This window comes from Artemia franciscana, chromosome 3 (assembly GCF_032884065.1).
Source record: "Artemia franciscana chromosome 3, ASM3288406v1, whole genome shotgun sequence".
NCBI lineage: Eukaryota > Metazoa > Arthropoda > Branchiopoda > Anostraca > Artemiidae > Artemia > Artemia franciscana.
The window spans coordinates 38859630-38872404 of record NC_088865.1 but is presented as its reverse complement, the minus strand read 5'-3'; the positions used below and the strand labels follow the sequence as shown (position 1 = coordinate 38872404).

The 12775-nt window shown below is 34.5% G+C and overlaps 1 protein-coding gene across 3 annotated transcripts in view; it reads left to right on the top strand.

The window, feature by feature from the left end:
• Nucleotides 1–10764: 10764 nt before the first annotated feature.
• Nucleotides 10765–12775, top strand: part of LOC136025254 (G protein-coupled receptor kinase 2-like) — a 149160-nt gene continuing 147149 nt past the window's right edge. For all 3 annotated transcript variants that reach the window (XM_065701101.1, XM_065701098.1, XM_065701100.1), the window contains exon 1: nt 10765–10908. The gene's annotated coding sequence lies outside the window, so the exon portion shown is untranslated. The remainder of the gene's footprint in view (nt 10909–12775) is intronic.

Genomic DNA, 12775 nt, shown 5'->3' with positions numbered 1-12775 from the left:
CATAACATGCACAATGATTTTACCTAACATACTTGGCATCCAGACCCACTATACTTTACCCCCCCCCCCCTCTCTCCCTAATGTGCAAATATATAGCCCAAATGTTTTTCTTAAGTAACAAAGAGCCCAGTTTGTTCTTGAGTTTTGCACATTGTAAACTTGAGTGAGTGGCATATAATACACAAGTATCATGTTTTTTCATGGAGAAAGAGAGAGCCAGATACCAGGGAATCCAGCTCTCTCTCCATGAAAGATTCTGGTAATTGTGTATTATAAGCCACTCACTCAATTTTATGTTGTGTAAAACAAGAGTACAAATTGTTTTCTTCATCATTAGTTTCTTTGTTACAAGTGGGTCTGCATGCAAAATGCGTTAGATACAATTATTCTGCATATTATGAATTAAAAGTTGTTTTCTTACTTCAAACTTTCCAGATACTTTATCCCCCCCCCCCCTTTTGTGCAAATATGTAGCCCAATTTACAGATTTCCCATCCATTCTGTCACTTGTAACCTGATCTAGTCTTGCATTAAGCTGAAAGAAACTAACAAAGAAAATGGTATTTTTTCATGTTTTACACCATATAAACTTGAGTCAGTGGCATATAATGAACAAATACCAAAACTTTTTCAGCCTTAAAAAAAAAATTCACAAATTTGTAAAACCTTATTTTCCATAAGGGGGAGGGGGGGTATTTTCTTGGCAAGAGGTGGTATTTTCTGCAGGGGTGGGGTAAACACTGGGGGTGAACCTTGGACAGACAATTTAAAGCAGAATAATTGTATTTAAACAGGCTAGGCTGTAGGGGTAAATTTATTCTAAATTTAAATCTGGACTGATTTTCCTATCTCTTGCTGTTTGGAATCCATGCAGTAAAATGGCAGCATACACTTTGGCTGTAATATCAAGGAGGTTTATATCCCTCTATAACTATCAAATTTTGTCTTTTCATCTTTTTTGCAAACAGGGAGTATGACTGAAATTTTCCAGTCCTCTGGGAAATTATTGGTTTTCCTTATTTCTATAAATAAGAGAAGTAACTGGTTTGCAATCAGGTGGGGGAGCCTTTGTAAATTTTAGGCAAAATACTGTCCTTACCAGGAGACTCATGTTGTCTTAGATTTTGGATGGCACTGGTGATTGATTCAAGATTTGGAGGAAATGCGTTTATATCACATAACTCTTTTAAGACCAAGGGTGGTATGTTCTCTACTTCTACGGTTGCATTTATGTTGGGGTTTAGAAGTTGAAAAAAGTGAATTTTTGCTCTTGCTCAAGCATTTTGGGCACAATCAGTTATAATATGCCATGGTAAGAAGCAGCTTCCTGGATTAAAACAACCAAAATCAACCTTTATAAAGTAGTCCCACATAAATAACAACACCCTCTTAGTGTTTTACAAAATAGCACACCACATCACTAGGACCAAAAAACCTCATACTATAGCCAAGAAATGATTTTGCCAGCAGCTGTAGATTTAGTAAATATTGTTGGCAAGAAAGCTGCAAAAAAGCAGCCATGTCAAACAGCAAGTTGAAAACATGACAGATAATATAAATTGCTTTCAGTATTAAATTGCCAAATGCCTTCAGTATTAAATCAGGTAAAGAGTTTACACTTCAGTTGGACAAAGCAGCAAAAATGCTGCTTTCGATTTCCTATGTCAGATTTATTAATGAAGGCTGATATGTTGAGGACATTTTATTTTGCAAAGAAATCAAAGGTGGAACAACAGGCCCAAATCTGTTTGAAATTGTTGATGATTTTATAAAATAAACTAACATTGACTGGGAAAAATGGGTTCAAATACACATTAAGGGTTGGTATGGTTGAGGTGCATACACCTCAAGTACACACCTCAGTTGTAAGTCAGTGCATCCTTACAAAAGCAACCAATGCCATTTGTATATATTGTATGATTCATAGGGAACAGCCAAACACCTCAGTAAGGAATCTCACAAAATAATGAAGACTGTCATTAGTGTAATCAACTTTGTCAAAAACATTCCCAAAGAGGCAAGACTTCTTGAACAAATGTCTAATGACATAGGATTGGAACATTCTATACTCTATAGTAGGCATTATTCTATACTCTATTAATCTACAGTATAGGCATTACTCTATAGTAGATTCTTGTTGGTTGTCACTAGGAAACTGCTTTTCTAAAGTATTCAAGTTGAGGCTCAAAATCTACACCTACCTAAATGAGGTAAAACAAACTAGTGCTGAGAGTTTTATTAATAGGAACTTTTTTTCAAAGCTAGCCTTGCTTACTGGCATTCAAATTTATTTGAAACATCCAACCTTTGTGAGGATGGATTCCTAGATATAGCAGTTATAAAATCAAAATATAGAGCTAGCTTCAAATTAGAAAAAGAAATACATAGGGCAATTTCCAAAATTACTCCATGTGATGATTTAATGATTGTTTCTAAATTTGATAATTTAATCCAAAATAAGCAACCATATCCCTCTCATTGAACTTTTTTAATTGACTTTCTAAATCTTGTGGATGTAGCCTAGTAGATTTTTGAGTCATATTTAGGAATCTGTATTACCTTAAATCACATTTAAAGCAAGATAAGGTGAACTGTATCCTCCAGTAGAACTTCTTGCTGTTGAATTGATGAGGTGACACAATTAGTGGGAGTGATGGGGTGTGGTGTCCCACTGGTACTTCCATTCCATGTTACTCCACTCCAAATCAACTGCATTTTTGAAAGAATTAATCAATTCACCAGTGACAGTCTCATTGGAAAGACTGTTCCAAGTTGAGACAGCCCATACTGAGAAAAATTTTGTCCTCTCTCTGCATCTGGAGTGCTTCCATTGCAGCTCCATTGAGTGGCCTCGTGTCATAGTGGCAAGGGAGGGAGTAAAACTGGAGTTAGCCATGTTGTTTTGGTACATTTTCTTGACAAAAATGACAACTCCTCTGTGCTGCCAGTAAACCAATGTGGGTATCTTTAGGCAATGCAGATGTTTGGGGTAGGGAAGCTGTGTGTGTGGGGCACAAAGCTTAGTTGCTTTTCTCTGTAGCCTATGCTCTCTAGGGCTGCCACATCTCCCTTATATTGAGGATTTGTAACAGGGCTGCCAAACTCCAAATTTGGTCTTACAAGAGCATTATTTAATTTTCTTATTGTCAGAGGATGGTGCAATAATATGGTTCATTTAATTAGTCCCAGGGCTCTGTTGGCCTTAGCAACTTGTTGCATAGTGTGTTCATGGAACTTAAAACTTCCTGTCAATAATCACCCATAAGTCTCATTCACTCTCAACAGCCTCAACTTGGATACATGTTCTAGATTTATCCAGCATAAAATATGAAATCTTACTTATCCAGCATAAAATATTAAAAACAAATTTTTATTTTTAAACTGTAATTATTCTTAAGATATTTATAAAATACATGCATTAGACTTTTCTAAGGCATAGGCCTACCTAATTCATTTTTTACTTTTCCTAATTATCTAATTTGTTTTTATTAATGATAAGTAACATAAGAGTGTTTGTATGTTAAAGGTTTAATTTGGCCTAAACTAGGGTACATATATTGCCAAACCATTTAACAAATCAGACAAAGAACTCTAGAATCTGTTTAGAGATGTATAACTAAATGCACCAGAGGTCTCTATATCCCTTATCCCTCCCAGCTTGAGAAATTGAATTTACAAACACTGGCTTATCACAAAATGGGAAACAATATCTACTGGTTTTATCCCTGAATAAATATGAAACTGACCATGAAAAGCTTATCCCAAAGATTTGTCAGCCAAATAATTCTTTAAGAAAAAAAACTTTTCAAGAAGTGAGCCAACACATGGTTGCATACAACCTTGTTGAAAACAACCTTGAAAAGAACAATTTTTTCTAATTGGGTGGTGAGTTTGTGGAACTTGTGGAACTTGTTAGACCAGGATACTTTTTATGCCAGTACTGGGTCAATCAAATCATTAGTTGACATCAGATGTAACAAGCCTTGGTAAATAGTTTGGGACTAAAGGATCATTCTATCACCAACATTTCTAGTTTAGAGTCAGCTTATATTCAGTATTTGGCATAGGCCTACCTAAAAATACTGTCATTTTTACTGACAGTAAGCCTGACATAACTGAGAGCAAAGGAAGTGCAAATTCTGAAATTTTTCAAAACACTACCTAACAGTGCAGTTCTAGCAGAGGCACCTCCCAGAACTTAAACTGGAATCTAAGCACAGTTATGATTTTTGTTCTGTTTGGCTTAGGAGCTTAGGCTATATTCAGGGTTGTAGCTCCAGCATTTTACTGTGGGGAGGAGGGCAAAGAGTCCATATCTGGAGAGTTAAGGGGTGTTGACTATATAATAATTTTAATCCATATTATTGGGAAGGGGGAACTGCCCCTCCCCACCCCCCAATGATGCCCCTGCTTATATTCCTAGTACCTTTCAAACCTTTGAAGTATGGAGTGGAGCAATAAATTATAAAGGACTTCTACAAAATGTTTCTGAGTCTCATTTATCTTTAAACTCACAAATGCGGGTACTCCTGCAACAAGGGCATTAAAGACATTCAATTTCAATAGAAACCAAAAAGCACATTTCTTAAATTTTAAAATATGGCGCAACTTTCATGAAACAGCGTTTTACTGCCGTCATCAAACGAGCTATAAAATCTTTGTCAATTTTCGGTAGAATATTATTGTTAATGGCCATCTAAAAATAATACACTTATAAGAATAAAGTTTACATTTTTACGGACCTTAATGCTTAGAGAGAATTCAAAATAGTCTATGATCCTGGATATTGGACTTCAGTCTTCGCTAAAGCATTTTATAAACAGATTTCTGCACATTTTCAACTGACGTAGTTTTTCTTATTGCTTAATGACAGGGTTTTCCTGATTTTGCAGCCTTTTTATTTGCAATTTTCTCAACTTGAAATAGTTATAGATTCTTCAAAGGTGGAGTAATTATAATATGGTGGGTCTCTATTTGCTTTAGTGAGCATACAAGATGAATTCTTTAAATAAACTAGAATATAAAAACAGAGTAAGCTACAATCGAGGTTTGGGATTAATAAAACCGAGAGATGATAAAAGCTCTTCGACAGATTTTATCCATCATTTTATAAGTTGGTTATCTGGAAAATGAAAGGCTGAACATCCTTAATAAAATGCTAGACTGTCCAGACGTATTAAAACATGACTTGGAAACATATAAATTACAACGTTGCTTATATTTTTTATATATTTATATTTTTTTAATATTTTGTTGCATATATTTTTCCGCAGTTTCTCATTAAGTAGCAACATGATAGTTTAGTGGAAAATTTGATTCTTAAATGAAATATTTTCAACAAATTGGATACCCAAAATAGTATAATTCTATTTTTCTCATTTCGTACTTTTCCTTGTTTGGAATGCTGAAACGCTCAGGACTGATAAGTTTAAACCTAGAAATGTGTAATTCAATTTCTTCTTCCTACATATATTCTTTTATAAGAAAGTGGTCCAAATACACGGAGATGTAAAGGAGGAAAGAGCTTTCATTTTTTAAATGAAAATTAAAAAAAAAGGATTGTTAAAATACGAGGGAGTTCACTTTTATTTCTTTTAAATTGAATATGAATTTGAATAAGAATTTGAAAGTACTCAAAATAAGCATTTCCAGTATCTTTACAAAAACGATTTTTATTGTTAGCAGTGTGTTTTGTTTGTCATGATGTCAACAACAACAAAATAAAAAATAATATTGCAAGGCTATTCAAGACTTAACTACCCTTAGGTTTACTACCCTCCCTCTTTAAAGTACTCGAATATAATTTGCGTTTTATTGAAAAAGATAAATATTTTGAAAAATGTGGTTTTTGTATGTCAAAAATATTCAATAACAGCAAAAACAAAAAGAAAATCACGATAGTAATTAGGAATACTGAAAGAGTTATTTTCGGCATTTTAAACACTACGGTGATTATCTTTTATTGTTGTTGGTGACGTTTTGGAAAATAAAACCATATTTTTCAAAATACATATCAATTGACTTTTTAATACTTAATAGTACTAAGTCCTTGATGTTCTAAGAATATCTAATTTGTTAATGTTATAACTACAAAAGAGGGGATGTTTAAATTATCATTAACAGGAGACACTTTACCCTTAGAAGGTTTAGTGGCGATAGTTGGGATGCAGGAGGAGGGTGTGTAACTATGTCGGCAACAGGCAGCTCGATGCAGCAGTAAGTTGTCAGTAGTAGCAGTAGTAGTATTAGTAGTTCAAGTTAGAAATAACTACTCAATGTATTTCTGTTCATTTGGGTTTGGTTTATTCGTTGATAGTAATCTAAATTCATTTTACGCTTAAATTTATTAAATAATTATATTTCTGCTCATCTATGATTTTATCATGGCTTCTTACGTCTTTAAAAACTATCAAAAAGCTTACTGATATATTGATATATTTATAAAGTTTTTTTTTCCAGCTTGTCTGCTAAAGAATAGAGGTTTAAACATAAACAATAAAGGTTTTAAATTGCCACTTCAGTTTTCTGTAAAAGTTGAAAGTTTTTTGAAAATATTTGAATAACAATACTTTTGTCCAGTGAATTTTACTATTAATTTTACTATGTGACTTTGGGGATTATTAATCAAATTGGTACAAACGTACTCAATTTTGGCTCTTCTACTGGACTGGTGCCATCTATTATAAGAGCCTTATTTTGTTATCTTTTCTTGTAATTGTTTAGTTCTGTTTTGGTGTTTTTTTTTGTTTTGTTTTTTTAACTTACACAAAATAGGACGTCAAGAATCAATCGACCCAGACTCATTTTCCCAATTTTGTGTCTTAGTTTAGATTTCGTTGGTTCTGAGATTTTCTTTGACCTGTCTACATGGCTAAAAATTTTTAAACATATCATTGTAAAAAAAAGGACCAAGTTCTTCTTTCTAAGAATGGATACTACGACATTTCTCTTCCAAAACTCATTGTCCTCGTTAAGGCTCCCTCAAACCATTTTGTATACCATGGAAGTTCCACAGAGATTAGAGAGAACTAAGGTTTAGCCTGTTTTAGGGTTTCAAGTACAGATACAACCCACTTTTGCAAGATATTCCTTTCCTCTTGGGTTTGTCAAGCCCATAATACATGTCCAGTAACTTACTAGCCCTTGGAGACGAAAACAAAATGGCCTACTTTATGTTTCACAAATGAGTACAACATTTGTTTCCAAAGCTTATTTCTGCATTTAGGTCCCCATATCTCTGTCTCCCTGTCCTTTAAGTCTAATCCAATGGAGCAAAACTAAATTTTTTTAGTCATTTTTAGGTGTCAAGTGTAGATAAAGTCAATCTTCAAAATGTGTTTCTTTTCGATAAGATCTCCCCGGCCCAATGAAAAATCACAGCCGCAGTGACAAAATCAGAGGAAAAATCAGAGAAAAATTAGAGACAAAAGAATTGGTCCTATTTTCGGGCATCACAAATTGATGATGCCAAATTAAAATTTAAATACACCAGACGAGTTATAAGGTAAATCGGAAACACACTACTTTGCACCAAATATTATCTCATTGTAAATGCAAAATATGAAGTCCGTTTTCCTCCCCTACTTCCCAACACTCCGAAAATTTTAGCTCGATCCTTTTCTTTCCTTCCTGAAATGTTTTAGATTCATGTCTTTGATATACTGGATGAATAGTTTATTTTGTTTCACCTCTGAGTTCCCCCAAAGTCAAGCTTCGAGATCCACTTGGCCTCCTAACAACCCCTGAAGATTACAACTCTATCCAATATGCTGTTGATGAGATAATATAGTTACGCTATTTAGATAACATGGGTACGCGTGGTTTCTTTCGGTCTACATTGCTGCTTCACAGGAGTAGATTCTAGTCCAACAGGGGCACCCAGTTCCAAAAACCACAAAGGATTGGAGACTAAATTTGTAGACCCTAACCCTCTAGCCCCTGTTCCCTAGTAGAAATCAAGGTCCACTTCCCCCTCCCCAAAACTCCCTGAAAGCTTCATCTTGATACTCTAAGCTCTTCCCTGGATATTCCAGATCTATGTTTTGATCACTTTGCAACACATAGCGTCCTTTGATTGCTCACCATTTAATCGTGACTAGACTGTAGGTCCCATAGATGTTTATAGTGCATTCAGGTAGATCGAAGAAAAAATAAAGTTAGACCCCGTCTTCTCTATCCCCAACTTAATAATTAAGGTTCAATCCCCCCCTCCAATGTTCACTGAAAGTTTCAACTTGATACCCCAAGCTATTCCAGAGATACAGTATTTTCATAAACCTGTGCCACATTTTGTCGCTCGATTTACCCCACTACTAAGACTTGAATATGTTTTAATTTCAAAAAGGGATTAATCCCAGAACTAAAGACCAATCCCAGAAAGTTTTGACCCAATCACTCACTCAACATCAAACGAGCTTCCTTTTCCCATTATAAAACCTATTGGTAAACAATAGAACTTCCCATGTCTGGTTAAATCAGCCCCTCCCGAAGTTTTAACGATTATCCCTTTCATGCGAAGCAGCTGAGATATAAAATAAAAAAAGAATATTAGATTCCAGGTATATTGCTTTTTACTTGGGCAGGTCTATAGCGCTGTCTCTGACTAGTATCGTGCTATAATAACCATTCTTTCTAATTTACTAGTCGTTTTTGGTAAATTGGTCTGATAAGCTCTAATCCCTTTAATCTTGTACCATTATACTCAGATTGTTTTTTTTTTTTTTTTTGTTAAGATCTTAAAACTCACTGATCTCTGTCAAAAATGAACTTCATGTTGATTAATGGCTAAAGCTTACCAGCTTGAAAATAATAGAAAATACTTATTTTATAGTTCCAATTTTTCTTGCCTATTTCGGTTTTACCTTCTTAGCCCCTTTTTTAGTGGATCAATCTGCCAAGATCTGACTTCTCTGATATCATATTATTCTGCTAATATTTGCCTTTTTGCTTAATTAAGTTGTTAATTCCTTACAGCTAACTGATCTCGTTCAAAAATAGTTTAGTTTTTGTTTGTCTACTCATTACAACATTGAAAAGACTGGATATTCTAGAGGTATCAGGTTTGTGACCGCCCCCCCTCCACTTTGAACTTTTTTCTCACTTGGAAAAAAAGCAACGAAATGTAAATAAAAAAAATTTCGTGCGTTTTTTGTGCGGACTTTGATGATATTCTAGATAAAATTCTTAGACCATTGATAAGATCATAATGAACTTAGAGTTGCTGAAAATTGGTATGAGAATTAAAATCTTCAACATCTTTGTTAAAAGATTTCAGATTTTAGCGGGTTGCCTAGCTAAGAAACTTTGCCTATTTGAATCGTGAGGAGAAGACCCCTACACCACGTCGATTTGTCGGCAGTGCGTTGGGGTGCCACCGGTACCATCAGTTCGGCGGCTTGCTGCAGTTATATCTTTATTTAACCTTAGTTGATTTGTTTTGCAGTGATTTGTTGTTTTTGGTAAGCTATGTAAGCTAGCGTGCTAAGTAACTTCGTAAAATTCTGTCAGTTTTTGGACGAACTCGAAACACCTGCAAATCGGGTTCTTTGATATGCTGAATCAAATGGTATGGTTTTAATTGAGATTCCTTGTAATTTTAGGGGTGTTTCCACCCTTCCTCAAAAATCGGGTCAATTTTTCTAAGGCCTGTAGATTTTGATAGGAAACCCTAAACTTAATGAATCTTATATGTTTGGAATCAGCATTGACGTATTTATTGATATCGAAATTCCATGTTTTATGAGTTTTACTTAGTATTGAACTTAATTGCTTTGTACTTGTAGTTTGTTACTGTGAACTGTTTGATTGAAAAAACTACAACGGTCTCTCTTGTTCCCTTTCATGGCACATTAACATCATGTGTTCTATAAATTCTGACGCAAAACACTTAGGACATTCCTCACTCTGTCCCAAAAATCTTGCTTAGTAAGAACCAGCTCCAGCATTGTGTGATCGGAGTCGAAACAGTTTCTTTGCTTCATGTCTGGTGAGATCTTTATACACCTTCAATTCTATATTTCTGTGTTTTTTGATTGTCATAAAACTATTTCCAGTCAAATCTCTATTCATTTTAAAACCCTGATGATCAAAAGTCAGAACTTCGTAAGGAGTGTCCATGTCGGTTACAAGTATTCTTGACTCAACTGCGGATTTAGCCTTCAAATCTACTATTTCATTTCGTATGATCCCAAAATGGGCGGGAATCCACTGAATCACTACTTTCTTCTTGTTTAATATATCTTGTATTTTAAAATAACACATAAGGACATCTCTATCTAGTTTTGCCATAACATTAACATTTACAACTGCTTGAATGGCACTTTTTGAATCAGAGCAAATTATCACCTTGTCCTCTTCAACATATTCCTCAATGAACCCTAGCACCCTCTTAATGGCATAAACTTCTGCCAGAAATACACTGCTCTCTGAAGTAATTTAAATTTTTTTTGGACAGATTTTTGAAAGGGGACCAAAGTGCTGCTCCTCTGCGCTTCATTTCATCTACTTTCGATCCATCAGTGAATAATGGAAAGTATCCCTTGTACTATAGTAAGTATCCCTTGTAGTATCCCTTATATAGTTGTAATATAGTTGTAAGTATCCCTTGTACAATAGGGTCTTTATTTGGTAGGTGTGCAACCTAATGACGCACCTTAATGGTGTCTTATTTACAATTTTGGCTTAGCTTAAAAAGAGGATATTTGAAGCTCATGATAAATTACCCTTTTAAAAACTATAAAATTTAAGCAAAGTATTATTATTAATAATCGTTTACTACTTTGACGTATCTCAACTATTACCAGTAAATACGTATTAGCAGAATCCAATCGCCCAAGAATAATCAAAACAGAAGTTTGTAAACAAAACTATACCACTTAGGAATAATATCAAAGGATTAGACTAAATATGGTACGATATTGTTTGATTGTGTAATATTTGAAGAAAAATTTTGCTTAGTGGCTTTTTTCTATAGACAATCATTAAAGGTAAATTATAGGCTAGCCTAGGAAGGAAATCAGATAGGCCTATGAAAAAAATTAATCTAGCCTATCAGTAGATTCTGTATTCTCCTCTTTCAAAATATGATAATTAATGTTGATGCCATTGCATACCAGCCTCCCCCTGGTTAAGTAATTTATAACCCTAGGCTATGTGCAAAATGTGGCTGGTTTTATGTGTTTGTCATTATCTTTTATACTTGCTTTACATTAACCATCAGTTCACAATGTCAGTTAAAGGTTATAACAAGGACTAAATTTTAAGGAGACTCCAAAAATGCAAATTGCCTTACCTTACCCTCTCCTGATTGATTATAAAAAAAAAAACAACTGGATAAGGTTTATATTAACAGATTGTTAAGGTAGCTAAGAAATAAACTTACTTCTATAGTCAGAAGAAATGCACCCTGAATCTAAATCTAACATGCATTTGCATCCTAACTGAATTTTCCCCTACTCCTATATGTACCAATTAAGAGTATAGTAAAATTCTAGTTTAGTGGCTTCTTGCTATCTTGAAAAGGGGTTAGATTAGGAAAATGAAACTTTTGGGGATAGGTCTACAGGCTAAAGTAGGCCTATATCCCAGCAAGGTATTCTAAAGTACCCACCTCTACTCCCTCCCTCTTGAAGGTCCTGAAATTCACCTATATTTATTGAAATTTTGACAAGACAACATTTTACCTTAATTTTCAGTTAGCCTACCAGGTACTAGATACCAAGTATATAATTTTCATATACTAGTTGCTTTTTCTCTGCCTTTAGTTCTGAAAATGCAATTCCTGTTATATGAGTAGAATTCTGAGCCATCAATTTTTTTTTCAAAATTTAGGAAACAGCATATAGCAAAATTCTTATGATTACATATTGTTTCTTTGTCATTTGTTAGAGAAGCATATCCATCTCTGGTTGATCCTCCTCCTCCATGGGGCAAACTAAAAATGTTTAAAGTGGGCTTGCTTACAAGTAAAATTAACTATAGAGCAAAGCATATTAGTCCATGAGCCCTACAGGTAGCAGGGTGAAGTCTGTATTCTATATTCATTCAACTAAGAGTAATAAAACTAAAAAAAAAAAAAAAAAAAAAAAAAAAAAAACAAAACAAGGATTATTTAATTAATATAGAATACAGACCTCACCCTGAATAAGCCCAATCAGACATCAGAATAGGAACAAGCCCAACCAGAAATCTTGGAAAATGTGAAAATTGAGGCATCTATATCCTATGAAAAGGTGATCAGATCTTAATGAAACTTGGTATATAGAAAGATCTTATGTCTCAGATGCTCCATTTTCAATTCAAATCAGATCCGTGGACATAGGGGGTTGGAAAGGGGAAACAGAAATCTTGGAAACCAGCAATCTTGGAAAATGCTTACAGTGGAGAGATTGGGATGAAATTTTGTGGGAAGAATAAGCACAATTCCTAGATACACAATTGGCATAACCAGACTGGATTCATTCTCTTTGGGGCAGCTAGGGGTTGTTAATTTGGAAAATTTAGAAAAAATTGAGGTATTTTTAACTTATGAACAGGTGACCAGACCTTAATGAAATTTGATATTTAGAAGAAACTCTTGTCTCAGAGCACTTGTTTCAAATCCCAACCAGATCTGTTGACATCAGGGGATTTAGAGGAGGAAATCAGAAATCTTGGAAAACACTTTGTGGAGAGATAGGGTTGAAACTTGGTGGGTAGAATAAGCAACTGTTGTAGATACCTGATTGACGTAACTGGACTGGATCTGCTGTCTTTGGGGGAGTTGGGGTTCACTGCT